This window comes from Cricetulus griseus, chromosome 3 (genome assembly GCF_003668045.3).
Source record: "Cricetulus griseus strain 17A/GY chromosome 3, alternate assembly CriGri-PICRH-1.0, whole genome shotgun sequence".
Classification (NCBI taxonomy): Eukaryota; Metazoa; Chordata; class Mammalia; order Rodentia; family Cricetidae; genus Cricetulus; species Cricetulus griseus.
The window spans coordinates 60,683,244-60,701,155 of NC_048596.1; positions in this window are offsets into that span (position 1 = coordinate 60,683,244).

Consider the following 17,912-nt stretch of genomic DNA (forward strand, 5'->3'; position numbering starts at 1 on the left):
CAAATCTTCCAAAGTCCCGGAATTCTGTCAATATACACATTCTTTTTTGGATTTTGCTTTTATTTATTTTTTTATTTAAATTAAAAACAATCTTATTTCAATATACACATTCTTAACCCTTCACAAAACTTCACCCACTTAACAGCAAACACAACAGTCTCTGCACAACTCAGCACTTGGTTGCCAGCGATGTCACTGTTTGGGGAGGCTTAGGATGTGTGGCCTTACTGGTGGGATTAAGTCACTGAAAGCAAGCTTTGAGAGCTTTGTAGCCTTGTTGCACTGTAGACAGAGTTTTTACACTGTACCTCTACTTTGCTCTCTTTGCTTTGTGTTCATGCTTAAAGAATGTAATTTCTCAGCTTTCTGTTCTGGCCACTTGCTGCTATTATTGCCCCCTTCTGAAATAGACCCTTCTATTAACTGCCTTGGACATAGTATTTCATCACAACAACAGAAGGGTAACTAATTTAGATGGGGAGGACCCTCACCCCTGGAGAAGGAAACAGCAGCGATATAGACACCACTTGGTAGAAAACCAGACAGATCCCAGCAGTGTTCCCCATTGGCTAACCCTGCCTCCATGGAATGCAGCCACACCTCCCACTGGCTCAGCCTCACCCATAGAGCCCTGTTCACTGTGACTTTTCCCTTGTCATATCATTAAACATTTTCCCCCACAATGTAGGGAACTCATCCTACTGGTCCAGGAGCATCTCTGACCACTAACGATGAAGTGCTCTGAGTCACCACTCCCTCCATTAACACAAGTAATTCTTACTCAGAGCTGTAGTGGGCTGATGTGGTGTAGCAGTCTCATCCTAGATTCAAACATTCCATCTTGGAAGAAACTTCTTAAGCCCAAAAGTTAAAAAAAAAAATCAAAATAGCTTCAGTAAGTTCCTGCAACTAGTCACATGCACTAGGCCCCTCCCATCCAAGAATAAACAAAGGCTCATGAAAGTCACTCTGAGAAAAGCCAAGCTGAAAAGAAGTCTCTGAGACCTGCCCAGATGCCTGGAAGAGGTTTAGACCAACTGAGTCACATGGAAAGGACACTCTCCAACCTGCTGAGCTGCCTGTGGTCTGTTGAATGAGCTCCAGGTTCCCAATTTTGTGAACTGTCACCCATGCTGGGGTGGACTTTGCTGTTCTTGAAATTTTTCTGCTCCTCTAAGTAAACCCTGTCCCATACTCATGTAAGTAACCTTAATATATAATATATGATTGATACTTAAGTAGATGATAAATAGAAGATAGGTAGATAAATTAATAGATAGTAAAAATCATTAACATAAGAAATGAGAACCCATCTGGAAAAGGTAAGATGAAGGAAGATTTGGTGACAGAATGAGCTGGGTTCCAAAGATTTCCCCCAACACTTTCTCACTCTGTTCCATGGAAAAGCTAACTAAAACTAGTGAGAAGTCAGTATATATGTATAAGAGCAGCTGCCTGGAGGAAGACTGATGCACACAACACTGATGAGGTTGTAAAGCAAGGAAGCATGCAGCAGCAACCATTGCTGATCACAATGTGAAGTCAGATCTAGATGGATACCAGGTAGCTTATTAAGAAATAGTACTCATGCAAGTGCGCTTAGCCAGGCAGCAGGGAGTGAGAGACATGGCCCGAGTGCATGCCCCTAACTACTTAAACCTTTCCCACATCACTCTGACCATACCCAAACAGGCATGGTCAGCGACACCTGTGTCTAGCCCCAAGTAGGCGTGGTCAACATTACCTCTAAACAGGATTCCCCTAAAATTCTCATTTTAGTATAAAGAAGATTAAAACTTAACAGTGTAAATTATCTATAATTAACAATCATAAAGGTGAAGGTATAATAAAGAAGATATAATAATCTACTAATGTCACATCCTAACTAGGTCTATTCCAACTAAACCCTAAAGTCATCTGAAAGAGATGTCCAAGCTTGAACATCTCAAAAGGTTTAAAAAGACACCAAGAGGTTAAATGTTCTAAAGATGATGATGCAGGAGCTTGGGAAGAAGAAGCAACTTCCAGGGGTCAAAAAGGGGATCCAGTATTTATCCCTAGCATAGGTGTGGACTTTGGGAGCCCATTCCATATAGAGGAATACTCCCTGAGCCAAGACACACAGGAGTGGGCCTAGGCCTATCCCAAAGGATACGAAAGACTCTGATGATACTCTATGGAAGGCCTCACCATCCAGGGGGAGCAGAAAAGATATGTGACAGATAAGGTTTTAGTTGGGGGGGTGCTAGGGGAGGACAGGTGGGAGAAGGGAACGGAATTGTCATGTAAAACAATCCTGCTTCTAATTCAAATTTAAAAAGTTGGGGGGGGGAGAAAAGGGATCAAGAGGCCAGATGCTATCACTGTAATGAAACAGGAAACTTGGATAGGAAGAGCAATCCCCAGAGGGTTGAGAAGGCACCAGGAGCCTAGATGTTTCAACTGTGGCAGAATAGGACATACTAGGAGAAATTGTAGGCAAGGAAATTCCAACAATATCTCATATAGAAGGCCTCTACCTTCTGGATTATGTAGGAGATGTGGTAAGGGCAGACACTGGACCAATGAATGTAGATTGACCACAGACATATAAGGAAACCCATTACAATCAGGAAATTCCTTGGGGGAACTCTCGGAGGCCCCCACATCAAGAAAGGCTAGGTCATTCACAGTCACTGTGGAGGACAATCTCTCACAGGAGGAATAGATAGTACTAAGGAGCAAAAGGGTCCATAGCAGGCTGGTGAAACCCACAGAAACAGCTGACCTGAACAAGGGAGAGCTCTTGGTCCCCAGACTGATAGCTAGTAAACCAGCATGGGACTGGTCCAAACCCCCGAATGTGGGTGTCAGTGAGGAGATCTTGGAAATCTATGGGGCCTCTTGTAGTGGATCAGTACTTATCCCTAGCATAGGAATGGACTTTGGGATACCATTTCACATGTAGGGATACTCCCTGAGCCTAGACACAAGGGAGTTGGCCTAGGCCCTATCCCAGAGAATATGACAGTCTTTAAAGACCCCCTATGGAAGGCCTCACCTTCCCTGGGGAGCAGAAAGGGTATGGGATAGGTAGGGTGGTAGCTGGGGGGGACAGGGGAGGAAGGGAGGGAGAGGGACCTGGGATTGACATGTAAAATAATTTTCTTTCTAATTAAAATTTTAAAAATTAATAAAAAAAGATGATCCCACTCAGTTTGGCTAGTAATGAGGAATCAGACATGACTGGGGGAGACAAAAAATGCATATTTTGGCAAACTTCTATAAGTGATCAGAGGCCTCAGTTGAAAGTAAGAATAAAAGTAAGAATAAATAATAAAATTATTACTTGTTTGGTGGATACTGGGGCAGACGTGACTATTATAACCCAAAAGTCCTGGCCTCAGAGATGGCCTCTAAGAGAGATAAATGTTCAATTTTTAGGGATTGGAACTCTATCTAGAGTACGCCAGAGTGTTAGGTGGGTTGTCTGCATTGAACCGGAAGGACAGAGAGGAAGGTTAAAACCATTTGTAGCAGGCATAGCAATAAATCACTGGGGTTTAATCTGTTGCAACAATAGAATACCCAGATTAACATTCCTCCAATATCAGATGCAAATCATATATAATCTTTAGATGGTAGGCAAAAAGTAATAAGGCACTATGGAAAACAGATACCAACCATCCAGGCTGTACATAAAGTACAAATGATAAACTTTCAGAGGAACCAAAGGCTCTACCTTTAAAATGGCTTACAGATGAAATTGTCTGGGTAGGACAATGGCCTATGAACTCTGGAAAGCTAGAGGCTTTAGAAGAGCTATTGCAAGAACAACTAGATGCTGGGCACATAAAAAAATATACCAGCCCTTGAAATTCTCCTGTATTTGTTATCAAAAAGGAGTCAGGTGAGTGGAGAATGCTGACAGACCCGAGAACCACCAATAAAGTAATTCGGCCTATGGGCTCTCTACAGCATGGAAGGCCTTTGCGTTCCTTGATCCCTAAGGAATGGCCTATCATAGCCATTGATCTAAAAAATTGTTTCTTCACTATACCTTTACAAGAAAATGATAAGGACAAATTTGTGTTTACTATATCAACTCTTAATAATTCAGAGCCAGTTAAGAGATTTCAGTGGAAGGTTTTGCCACAAGGAATGATAAATAGTCCTACCTGTCCCAGCACTTTGTACAAAAAAACCTTTGAAGATAATTTGCAAAAAATTTCCACAATCCATACTTTATCATGGATAATATTTTATTGTCGTCTTCTAAGCAGGAAACATTAGAACGAATGTTTGAGACAGTGAAGCACAGTGAAGGAAGTTCTACCTCATTGGGGATTACAGATTGCCCCAGAAAAGATACAAAGAGGAGATTCTATTAATTATTTAGGTTACAAGATAGTCTCACAAAAAATAAGGCCACAAAGAGTACAAATTAGAAGAGATTGTTATCAAACTTAATAGTCTGCAGAAGCTACTAGAGGAAATTTCTCAACTACAGATAACAATTGGAGTGGAAGGACTTTAAGCATTTAAAGATGGCCCTTACAGGGGACAAGGACTTAGACAGTCCACAAATATTGTCCACTGAAGTGGAAAAAGAATTACAATGGGTGGAAGCAGAATACTGGACTCACAATGTAGACCATGTGGACCCTAATTTAGACTGTATTCTGGTTATCTTGCCATCCAGAGAATACTCTTCAAGGATTCTGATGCAGAGGGAAGATATTATATTGGAATGGCTATTTCTGCCACATAAACAGAATAAAAAGCTAAAGACATACATAGAAAATATTTCTGATTCTAAAGGGTGAATTAAGACTTCGTCAACTGACTGGAAAAGACCCAGAAGAAATTATAGTTCCTTTAACTAATGAGGAAATTTCCTCCTTAAGGAAGGAAAATGAATACTGGCAGATGGCTTTTACTGACTCTTTGGGAACAATTAGCAACAATTATCCCAAAACTGACAGAATTAAATTCATAAAATACAATCTGGATCCTTCCACGTATTGTAAGACAAACTCCTATTTCTGGAGTCCTTTCCTTCTACACTGATGTGAACAACTCACATAAAGTAGGATATACATCAGGAGAGATAAGTAAAGTAGTTCAAAGTCCATATAACTCTGTACAGAAAACAAAATTATACACAATTCTTATGGTGCTTATGGATTTTACAGAGCCTCTCAATATAGTTACTGATTCTCAATATGCAGAGAGAGTTGTTTTACACATCAAGAGTTCAAAATTCATTCTGGACAATACAGAATTAACTTCATATTTATACAATTACAGAAAACAATCAGGAACAGAGCCCATCTCATATATATATGATATATATCTGATATATATCACATATCAGATCCCATACGGGTCTGCCAGGCCCACTAGCACAAGGCAATGATGAGATTGATCGTTTATTAATAGGAAGTGTGCTAGAAGCCTCAGAATTTCATAAGAAACACCATGCTAATAGCAAAAGTTTTTAAAAAAGGATTTCTCTATCACTTGGCAACAAGCCAAGGAGATAGTGAGAAACTGTCCTACTTGTTCCTTCTATAATCAAGCTTCATTGCCAGCAGGCTGTAAGGAGAAATGAAGTTTGGCAGATGGATGCCTTTCACTTTGAAGAATTTGGAAATTTTAAATATGTGCATCATACTATAGATACATTTTCAGGCTTTCAGTGGGCTACTGCTCTTAGCTCTGAAAAGGCTGATTCTGTATTATTCACTTGTTAGAGGTAATGGCTGTTATGGGTATACCTGTACAAATAAAAACTGACAATGCTCAGCATATGTCTCCACAAAATTGGAACAGTTTTCAAATATTATAACATAAAGCATGTTACCGGTATACCACACAATATCACAGGACAAGCAGTGGTAGAGAGATCTAATAGTACACTGGAGGAGATGCTCCATAAACAGGCTGGGGAAACAAAGCCCCCCCAAACATAGGTTGCATAATGCTTTATTAACACTAAACTTTCTTAATGCCAATGAGAAAGGACAAAAAGCTGCAGAAAGACACTGGACTATGGAAAAAACTGCTGAATTGAATCAGCTGGTATACTTCAAAGATGTATTGACCTCTGTATGGAAACCAGGACATGTGTTATATTGGGAAAGGAGTTTTGCCTTTGTTTCCACAGGAGAAGAAAAACTTTGGATACCATCAAAGTTGATCAAGATTCGAGTCGAAAAAGAAAAACCTCTCAATGAGGAGAAATGGCAGGTAATCCAAGGTGTATCTCATAAACTGTATAGAAACCTCACAAAGGAAAGGGAAGTGTTTTGTTTTTATTTTCACAGGAAACTCGTTTCCAGAAAGCAAAGGGACACTGCATGGGTGGATACTTAAAGAAGAGAAGGTAGCTATAACCATCAAACAAAAGGAATGTACCATATGGTAAACTCAATATATGCCTCTAAATCTATTTTTCTTTATTTCCTAGTCTCTATTCAATTAAACCAATGCTGACTTTAGAGTTGGATTTGGCTTTCCTCCTCTAAATCCAAGCATGTTGTTAAAATAAAATTCAGAGTTTCTGTATTATATCAAGAAGCCAATTGATGTAATACAGAATAAGAGAAAATTGGGGACTGTCATTTATCTTTTCTTGGCTCTTTCTCTCAATGTATACATTCCCTCATAATTGTTATTTTCCCAGTGTTGCCTTTCCCAGTATGCATACATATAAATAAAAATTTCTCTGTTACATTTATGTTTGAGTTCCACACAACCAATGAAGAACTGCCTAAACAGCAATCCTTGAACTCTCCAGAAAGAAAATGGGCCACACCTCATTGAATCCACTGGATCCAACTTGATTTCTTTGAACTGACACTCCAGCCAGAGCTTCAGGTACTGACTCCAGTCAACACAAGAACTTCAATCAAGATAAGGACTTCAACCTAGACCTTCAATCAAGCATCTCCCACGATACACAGACTGGATATAATCCACTCAAGACGTTCACCACACTAACATTTTCTTCCTACAGGACCCCACGAGGCTATCGTCATCTCACTTCAGCAGGAAGTAACTTGGAGAATACTATGCCCCCTTTCACCACTGTTGTCACTAAGGATAATGTACATCTAGTTAGGGCTAGTTTCCTATTGTTTAGGGTTGAGTTTGGAAGGAGGTGTTCAGGCTTGGACATCTCTTTCAGATGACTTTAGGGTTTAGTTGGAATAGATATAGTTGGGATATGATATTAGTAGATTAATATATCTTCTTGTAATTCACCTTTATGATTTTTAATTAAAGATCATTTATATTGTTAAGTTTTATTCTTCTTTAGACTAAAATGGGAATTGTAGGTGAATCCTGTTTAGAGGTAATTTTGAACACACCTGATTGGGCTGGACACAGGTGTCACTGACCATGCCTCCTTGGGTGTTGTCAGAGTGAAATGGGAAAGGTTTAAGTAGTTAGTGGTGCGCACATGGGCTGCTTCTCTCACTCCCTGCTGCCTAGCTAAGCGGGCTTGCGGGAGTACTATTTCTTAATAAACTACCTGGTATCCATTTAGATCTGACTCCACATTGTGATCAGCAATATTTGTTGCTGGACGCAGAAGAGGTGATGTCACCATGGAGTGTGACACAGCGTTTCCATATGAAACCAACTACCATAGCCCGCTTTATCCGTGCACAAAGGAAATTTTAAAACTTGCCCTAAAAATATTTGCATGACAGTGTTCAGAGCAGCTTCATCCATGATGCCCCCAGAGAGCTGCCCAGCTGTCTTTCAGAAAGAGTAGAAGAGCAAAAGGTGGAATAGAACAGAGCCCAGCAATGTAAATAAGCAGAAAATGGACACACCACGGGTCTCCACAAGACCATGCTTAAGTGAGTGAAGTCTTACACATAATACATATATGTTATCCCTTATCTCAGGTAGCTGCAGTTGCAAGAGGAAGGGTAGTAAGGGACAAAAGGAACCCCTCTGGGATGGTCGCAATATTCTCAGTTGTATGCTGATTTATTTGCACTACAAAGCTGCATGCTTTGTCAAATTCGGGGAATATATGCATAAGACGTTGATGTATGTCAATAACACGTCTGGAGAAAAGGCATGAGCAAACATTGAATTGTAGCAAGAAACTGCTGAAGACTGTAGGAGAAAGCCACTCATGCCAAAATGCACTTTGAAAGGCATGCAGAAATAAATCCCCTTCTTCATCTACAAACCCACCAGCTTAACTGTAGACCTGAAGCTCAGCCCACAAAACCCCTTTGCACATGGGCAACCTTTTTCTGGCAAGCCATTTCTTCCTTTTGCTTTCCTTTCCCCACCTCATCGCTATCTGAAAACCCACAAGCCTAATATTTCCAGACCTGTGTCTCTGATCCTCTTCATTCTTTTTTTCCTCCCCAGTTTTTTTTGTTCCCTTTTATTAAAAATAGACTTTTTCATACAATATATTCTGATGATGGTTTCCCCTCCTTCTACTCCTCCCATTTCCTCCTCTTCTCCCATCTAGATCCATACCCTTTCTGTATTTCATTAGAAAACAGTCATCTTGGAATAATAAAATACAATAAGATAAATAAAAACAAACAAATGAGAATATGACAAAACTGTCAAATAAGAAAAAGAGCCCAAGAAAAAGCACAAGAAAATCATATAGACACACATGTTCACCCATGTAGTGATATATTATTTATGATTTATTAAATCTTGCCTTAGGATTCAGAAGGCAAAATCAGCCACAAGCTACAGAAACCAGGCACACACCTTTAATCCCAGCAGCCTGAAGCTAGGAGGTGGTGGTACATACCTTTAATCCTAGGACTCAGAATTAAGAAGCAGACCAATCTCTGTGAGTCCAAGGCCACCCAGATCTACACAAGAGTGAATCAGTCTAAAAGAGAACTATAGTTCAACCTTTAATCCCAACATTAGGTAAGTATATAAGACAGAAGCAAGATCTCAGTAGAAGCATTCATTCTCCAGCTGCACTAAGGAGAGACAGCAGTTTGAGACTTGGTGAAGAGCTTGTGCATGGATCAGCCCTTTCAGCCTGAACTTGAGGCAAGAGCTAGTGGACAGCTGATTTGCTTTTTTGATATTCAGCTTGAAGTTTGAACCCCAATATTGGTCTCTGTGTCTCTTATTCTTCATGTTACACACACACACATAAGAATCCCATAAAAACCCCAAACTGAAAGTCATGATATATATGTAGAGTATCTGTAAGGTTAAAACAAACAACAGCAACAAAACCCAAACAAACAAAAATACCCTTGCTTAGTATTATGAGATACAGAACCTCCAAAGGTGCCATTGAGTTTGTTTTGTGTTGGCTGTCTACCGCTGGGCATGAGACCTACCCATGTGGCTTGTTTGCCTAGTCAGACTCCCTTGGAGAAAATTAATTTTTCATTTGAAAGTTGCTATCAGTTGGAGACAGCTTCTGTGTTAAGGATGGAGAATGTGTTCACTTCTCCTTTCAGGTCTAGGACTCCATCTGGTGCAGACCCATGCAGGCCCTGTCCTGTGCATGCTGCCTCAGTCTCTGTGAATTCATATGCATGCCAGCCATGTTGTATCTAGAAGGACTTGATTCCTCCATCCCCTCTGGCTCTTATACTTTTGTCACCTCCTCTTCCACAGTACCCTGAGCCCTGAGGGGAGGGATATGATGGAGACATCCTTTTTATGGCCAGGTGTTCCAAGGCCTCTTACTCTCTATATATAGTCTGGCTGTAGGTCTCTATATTTGCACCATCTGCTACAGGAGGAAACTTCTGTGATGATGGTTGAGCAAGCCACTGATCTATGAGTATATTAGACTGTTGCTAGGAGTCAGTTTATTCCTATATTCCTTTAGAAAAGCAATAGTATTGCATTTTCCCCTAGGTCCTTGACCACCCAAGCAACACTAGATAAGGATTTCATCTCATAGGGTGGCCCTTAACTCAAATCAGATATTGGCTGGTTATTCCCACAAGCTTTGTGCCACTATTGCTCCAGCATATCTTGCAGGGAGGTCACTCTTGTAGATCCAAGGATTTGTAGATGGGTTTGTATTTACCTCCTTTTGTAGTGTGCGGTATACCTTCAAAAACTAAGAATACTTGTCCATAGGGGTTAAGGCTCTCAGCGGGCACCAGCTCAGTCATGCCTGGTGTGGTGGTTTGAATAAGAGTGGCCCCAATAGGCTCATATATTTCAATGTTTAGTCACTGGGGAGTGGGGAGTGGCACTATTTGAGAAGGATTTGGAGGTGTGGCCTTGTTGGAATAGGTGTGGCCTTGTTGAAAGAAATGCACCACTGGAGGTGGGCTTTGAGGTTTCAAAAATCCCACACCAGGCCCAGTGTTTCTCTCTCGCTGCCTGCTGCCTATGGACCAGGATTTAGTTCTCAGCTATTGCTACAGCACTACGTATGCTGCCATGCTCCCTATCATGGTAACGATAGACTAAGCCTCTGAAACTGTAAATGCTTTTCTTTATAAGAGTTGCCTATGTCATGGTGTTTATTCACAGCCATAGACACGCTACCTTAGTCACTGGTACTGGAAACCTAACCAACGTCTTGGGGTTAGTGAGATCATGAATCTTAGGAAAGAATATGCTACCACTACCTTGCTAGAGCAGCTAACCCCCTACTATATTTAAATTCCTATCCTTATACCAACAGATAAGTATAATTATGAAGGGGAAAAACCAACAAATATCCTCATATATTTGAAAAGCTTAAAGTGCATGCAGATCAGCAATCCAAGAGTCAGGGCAATAATTTTAGTCTTTCAGTAAATGCAGGATTCCATGAAAACAGTTCAGAGTGCATCTCATTGCTTTGAAACTGCTATGGAAAGTAACTGCAAAAAATAAGTGAATGACCTGAAGTTTTAATTGAAAAGGGAACTACAATAAACCATGCAAAAGGTAAGTGATAGGAAAGAGAAGAGTTTAATAAGTTGAAAGTATAAAAATATAAACATTTGGTTTGGAGGAGTCACAACGCAAATCCTTAGCGATACTGATGAAGAGAAAAATCCAAATAGCACTGATGTGTTAAGGCAAAGTTCAGAAGTGACACAGAAGAGAGTGTTATGAGTCACTTCAAGCTGAGACTGAATGACTGAACATCTAGATAAATATAACCGTGAGCGGCCGTGCACTCACCAAGGAAAGTAAAGCTTCGTTTCAATTTTGACTTCAAAATTAGCAGCAGTCCACACCATTTTACAGGCAGTCATTCCAAATTTTAAAATTTCTTGTGAGATCATTATTTTTTATTGAAAAACCTTTTTTAGACAATATATTCTGACCTCACTTTACCCGCTCCCCACGGGCCCAACTCCACAACTCCACACCCTTCCTCTTTCTTCCTTTAAAAAACAAATAAGCAAAAAAAAAAAAAACCAAAAAACCAGAAACACCCCCCCCAAAAAAACCACAAAAATAGCAAGCAAAATATACAAGCAAAAGACCAATAAGACAAAAGAAAGCCCAAGCAAAGCAATATGGGACAAAAAAAAAGTCTATAATAATACCACTGAGTTCATTTTGTGTTGACTAACAACGCCTGGGTATGGAGCTTACCATAAAGTGTGATTAATATACCCGGTGAGACTCCTTTGGAGAAAATGGCAGAGAATATTAATTGCAGACAGCTTCTTGGTTAGGAGTGGGAGCCCTTGTCCACTTCCCCATCTCAGCACTGGGATCCCATCTGGCTTGGCCTGTGTGTGCTGTCACAGTCTCTGAGTTCATTTGTGCTTCAGTGTTGTTGTGTCTGGAAAGCAATGTTCCCTGGAGCCATCCATCACTTCTGGCTCTTACAAACTGTGACTGTAAGTTGACTGTGGTAACTCCATTGTGATACCTCAGAAAAATTTTGTCTTGCTGGGAAAAGTGCCAGTAACTGTAAGGACAAACTTAAGAAAAACAGTTCCAGGAAGAAAAACAAGTCAAGGATGTGGACTCTTGACAAATATTTTTTTGTAATCACATATGGCTTTTGTAACTATCTGCTTAGCTTGTAGTGGTGGGGAAAGAATCCTGGGGCTCTCCAGGCAGAATGTGGTTTTCTCACTTAAATATGGACCCAGAGAAAGGCTCTGGACTATACTTGGGCCCAAATTATCCAGGTATAGTCACCAGCTGGCTGGAATAAAGACTTTCAATTGGCTCTTGGACTGTGTTTGGGTGGTCTCCTGCTGGGAGCCTCAAAACAAAATGTTCCACCTCCTGTTGAGCATAGCTCCCTGCTCCCTGAGGAGAGGGGTCTGATGAAGATACCCCATTTAGGACTGAGTGTTCCAAGGCCTCCATTCTCTGCACAACCCAATGCAGTGGTGTGTCTCTGTGTTAGTTCCCATCTATGGCAAGAGGAAGCTTCATTCATGATGTCTGTGCAAGACACTATGAGTATAGTAGAATGTCCATAGGAGTCACTTTATTGTTAGGTTCCTGTAGTTGGGTTTTTTGTTTGTTTATTTTTACACTCTTTGGGGGCCTACCACCCAGCTCCCAAATAAATACATGAAGACTTATTCTTTCTTATGAATGCCTGGCCTTAGCTTGGCTTATTCCTAAACAGCTTTTCTTAAATTATCCCATCTACCTTTTGCTTCTGGGCTTTTACCTTTATGTATTCTTTACACCTCCCTTTACTTCTTCACGGCTGGGTACGTGGCTCCTGGTGTTCTCCTCTCCTCTTTTTCTCATTCCTCCCTCTTCTTCTTTTCTTATCTTATTTATTTTCTCTGTCTGCCAGCCATGCCCATCCCTCTCCTGCCTAGCTATTGACTGTTCAGCTCTTTATTGACCATTGGGTGTTTAGACAGGCAAAGTAACACAGCTTCACGGAGTTAAACAAATGAAACATAAAAGAATGCAACGCATCTTTGCATCATTAAACAAATGTCCCACATCATAAAAGAGTGTAACATATCTTTAATATTCCACAACAGATTCCTTTAGCAGAACAACTGTATCTGGTTTTTCCCCTGGTCTCCTGGCCTATCTAGTCTTAGGTTCTTCCAATTTCTGTGAGGAACTGCATTGGAATTTTGATGGAGATTTTATTCAGTCTGTAGATTGCTTTTGGCAAGGTGGCCATTTTCACGACAGTGAGCATGAGCGATCTTCAGTTTCTTTCTTCAGTGTCTGTTATTACACAAATCTTTCACTTACTTGGCTAGAGTTATCCAAAGACATTTCCTTCCTTTCTTCCTTCCTTCCTTCCTTCCTTCCTTCCTTCCTTCCTTCCTTCCTTTTTTTGAGGCAATTGTGAAAGGTACTGTGTCTTGGTCACTGTTCTATTGCTGTGAAGAGACTTATAAATAAGACAACTTTTTTTAATAAAAAAGCTTTGAATTTATTTATAGTTTAAAATATTATTAATTAAATTTATTTATTCATTTTACATGTTGACCACAGTTTTCCCTCCCTCTTATCCTCCCATTTCCTCCCCTATATCCCCTCTGCATGGGCCCCAAATCCACTCCTCCTCTGTTTCTGTTCAGAAAGGGGCAGGCCTCCCATGGGTGTCAACAAAGCATGGCCTATGAGGTTGAGATAGGACTGAGCCTCCCCTTGTATTTAGGCTGGGCAAGGCAACCCAGTATGAGGAATGGGTTCCCAAAAGCCAGGCAAAGCATTAGGAACAGCCCCTTCTCTCACTGTTAGGAGTCCCACAATAGACCAAGCTACACAACTGTCACATATATGTAAAGGGTCTAGGTTAGTCCCATGCAGGCTCCCTAGTTGTCAGTCCAAAGTCTATGAACTTCTATGAGCCAAGGTTAGGTGTTTCCGTGGGTTTTCTTGTGATGTCCTTGACCCCCTGGCTCATACAATTCCAAGGCAACTGTTATGAAGGAAAGCATTTAATTGGAGTGGATTTCCGAGGTTTGGTGCACTATCAGCATGGCAGGGAGCATGGTGGCATGCAGGCAGGTGATGGAGAAGTAGCTGAGAGCTACATCCTGATCAGTAGGCAGAGAGAGTGCCCTTTTTTTTCAAGACAGGGTTTCTCTGTGTAGCTTTGGAGCCTATCCTGGCACTCGCTCTGGAAACCAGGCTGGCCTCGAACTCACAGAGATCTGCCTGCCTCTGCCTCCTGAGTGCTGGGATTAAAGGTATGTGCCACCACTGCACAGCCTCGAGAGTGACTCTTGACTTGACATGGACTTTTGAAAGCTCAAAGCCCACCTCCAGTCACATATATTCTCTAACAAGGCTACAGTTCTTAATCCTTCTAATTTTTCAAATAGTGCCAATTTCTGATAACCAAGCACTCAAATATATGAGCCTGTGGGGGCCATTCCTATTCAAAGTGCCACATGCTGTTTCCCTGACTTCTTTCTCAGTATGATTGTGATTTATATATAGGAAGGCTACTGAATTTTTGTGTGTTAATTTTTTACCCCGATACTTGGCTGAAAGCATTTATTACATGTAGAACTTTGCTGGTGGAGCCCTTGGGAATCTTTATATAATTTGTATAAAATTATATCATTGGCAAATAAAGATGCTTGACTTCTGCCTTTCCTGTTTGTATCCCCTTGATCTCCTGTTTTATTGCCTCTAATTAAAACTTCAAGTACTATTTTGGAGAGAGTGGACATCCTTGTCTTGATCCTGATTTTAGTGAAAGTGCTTTGAGTTTATCTCCATTTAGGTTAATGTTGGCTGTGTTCTTGCTGTAAATCACCTTTATTATGTAAAGTATGTCCCTTGTATCCCTGTCTCTCCAGGACTCTCATCATGAAGGGGAGTTGGATTGTGTCGAACGTCTTTTCTACATCCAGAGAGATGTTTGGTTAGCTTTTGTTTTTCGGTCTGTTTATGTGGTTGGTTATGTTTATTGATTTATACATGTTGAATCATTCATACATCTCTTAGAAGAAGCAAACTTGATCATGGTGGATAATCTTTTTGATGTGTCCTTGAATTTAGTTTGCAAATATTTTAAAGAGAATTTTGTATCTATGTTCATAAGGGAAATTGGCCTGTAATATTATTTTTTGTTAGGTCTTTCTGTGGTTTTGACATATAGTAAATATGGCTTTGTAAAGAGAATTAGGAAATGTTTCTTCAGTTTCTATTTTGCAGAATAATTTGAGATGCGTTGGCATTCATTTTTCTTTGAAGTTCTGGTAGAATTCTGCCCTGTATCCATTAGTTTTTTGGGGGGGGGTTGGGAGAATTTAAATTACTGCTTTTATTTCACTATTGGTTATGGGTCTGTTTAAATTTCTAATTTGGAATTAATTTAACTTTGATAGGTTGTATATATCAAGAAATTCATCCAGTTTGATGGAGCGATAGATTTCCTCTATTGTAATGTTCTCCTTTTTAGCACTAATCTTATTAATTTGGATCTTCTCTCTGTGTCTTCTAGTTAATTTAGCTAAGGATTTGTCAGCATATTTATTTTCTCAAAGAACCAACCCTTCATTTCATTGATTCTTTGTATTCTTCTTGTTTGTTTCTTTCTTTTTCATTAATTTCAACCCTGGGTTTGATCTTTTCCTACTATCTACTCTTTTGGGATATTGTATCTTCTTGTTGTCCTAGAGCTTTCAGGTATGTTACTAAGTTACTAATAAGAGATTGCCTTTATTTATTTGTTCTAATTATATAGGCACTTACAGTTGTGAACTTGCCTTGTATAACTGTATTAATTGTGCCCTATAAATTTGGGTATGTTGTGTCTTCATTTTCATCAAATTCTAAAAAGTTTTTAGGCTTTATTGATTTTTGTCTTGACCCATTTTTCATTCAGTAGCGAGCTATTCAGTTTCCATGAATATTTATACATTCTGTTGCATGTGCTGTTGATATCCAGCTTTAGTACATGTTATATACATTGAGACTTGCTTTATGTCCAAATATGTGCTCTATTTTGGAGAAAGTCCCATAAGCTGCCGAGAAGAAATTACATTCTTTTGTGTTAGGATGAAAAGTTCCGCAGATATCTATTAGATCCATTTGATTATGACATTGTCTAACTCCAGCATTTCTCTGTTTAGGTTTGTCTGGATAATCTGCCGATTGGTCATAGTATTGGATATTGAAGTCACTGACAATCACTGTGTGAGAATCACTATAATCACTTTTATCTGTATTAGTGGTTATTCTATGGACTTTGTTGTCCTTGTGTTTGGTGTAGAAATGTTTAGAACTGGAATATTCTTTTGGTGGATCTTTCCTTTGACATGTATGTAGTGTCTCTTCTATTAGTTTTTGTTTGAAATCTATTTTCCAGGTATTAAAATGGCTATACCTATTTCCTAGGTATTAAAATAGCTATGTCTGTTTCCTTCTTGGATCATTTGCTTGGAACAACTTTTTCCATCCTTTTAACCTGAGGTGATGTCTTTCCTTGATGTTGAGGTATGCTTTTTTTTGGATGCAACACAAAGCTAAATCTATTTTATTATCCTGTCTGATAGTACGTGTCTTTTTATTGTGGAACTGACAACATAGATAATGAATGTTATCGATGAGCAGTAAATATTATTGATTTTTGTTATTTTGTTGTTGTGGTGTGATTGCCCCCCCACACACACAATAATTTTCACTTTCCTCTGGGATTATTTTGTGTGGCTAACTTCCTCAGGTATGTTTCTCTTCTAGTGCCTTGTGTAGAGGTATATTGGTAAAGAGACACTGCTTAAATTAGTTCTTATCATGGAATGTTTTTCTTTCTCTGTAGATTGTGATTAACTGCTTTGCTGGGTAGAGTAGTCTAGACTGACATCTGTGGCTTCTCAGAGTTTGTAGACTATCCAACATAGGCTCTTTCAGCTTTCAGGTTCTCTATTGAGAAGTCAGGTGTTATTCTAATGGGGCTACCTCTATATTTGACTTGATCTTTTCATTTGCAGCTTTTAATGTTCTTTCTGTGTTCTGTACATTTAGTATTTTCATTATTATGTGTTGTGGGGAATTTCTTTTCTGTCCCTGTCTATTTTGAGATCTGCATGTCTCTTGTACCTTTAATGGGCACTGCTTTCTTTAGAAAAAGTTTCTTCTATGATTTTGTTTAAAATATTTTCTGAGCTTCTGACATGTTTTCTTCTCCTTTCTCTATACCCATTATTTGTATGTTTTATCTTTTCATAGTGTCCCAGATTGCCTGGATGTTTTGTTCTGGATTTTTTTTTGGATTTGAGATTTTCTTTGAGTGAGATATTTATTTATTCTACTTGTCTTCAAGACCTGAAATTTTCTTTCATGTTGTACTCTGTTGGTGAGGCTTACCTCTGAGGGTTCTGTTTGGCTTCCTGAAATTTTCATTTTCAGTTCCATATCAGTTCTATTTCTACTTTTATGACTTGAACTTCTTCATTATTTAATTTCATTTTTTCTTTGTATTTTAACAAACTTCATTAAAGAATTTAGTATCCTCTTCAAGGTTCTTGAACATATTCATAGCTGCTATTTTGAAGTATTTGTCTTGTGCTTCAGCTAAATTGCATTTCTCAGGGCCTACTGGAAGAGGGTTACTGGGTAGAGGCAATAATATTGTCTTGGTTGTTCAGGTTTGTGTTTGTGTGATGCTGTCTAGGTATCTGGAATTATTATGTTTGAGGTATTTCTTGTTATTGATATCTGGTCTTGACTTTGTTAGGTGGATATTCCATTTTTTGGTTCCTTTTTCTCTTTCTGGATCCTATGTGTCATGCTGTAGGGTACCTAATAGAGAGTGTTTCTACAGGCCAGTGGATGGCAGAAAGAATGGAGATGAGCTGGGAAGAAAGGCTATAGGAAAGAACTAGGGGAACCCTGGATCTGCATCAAGAGGTAGATTCCCCAGGGAGTGGGCATGTGGCTTTAGTGGGGACTTGTGCAAACAGGCTGCAGAAGAACAAAGACTAAGTCTGGAGAGACAGAAATGAAAGGGCTAAGGGAAACCTGGCCATCACCCAGTGAATGAAGTT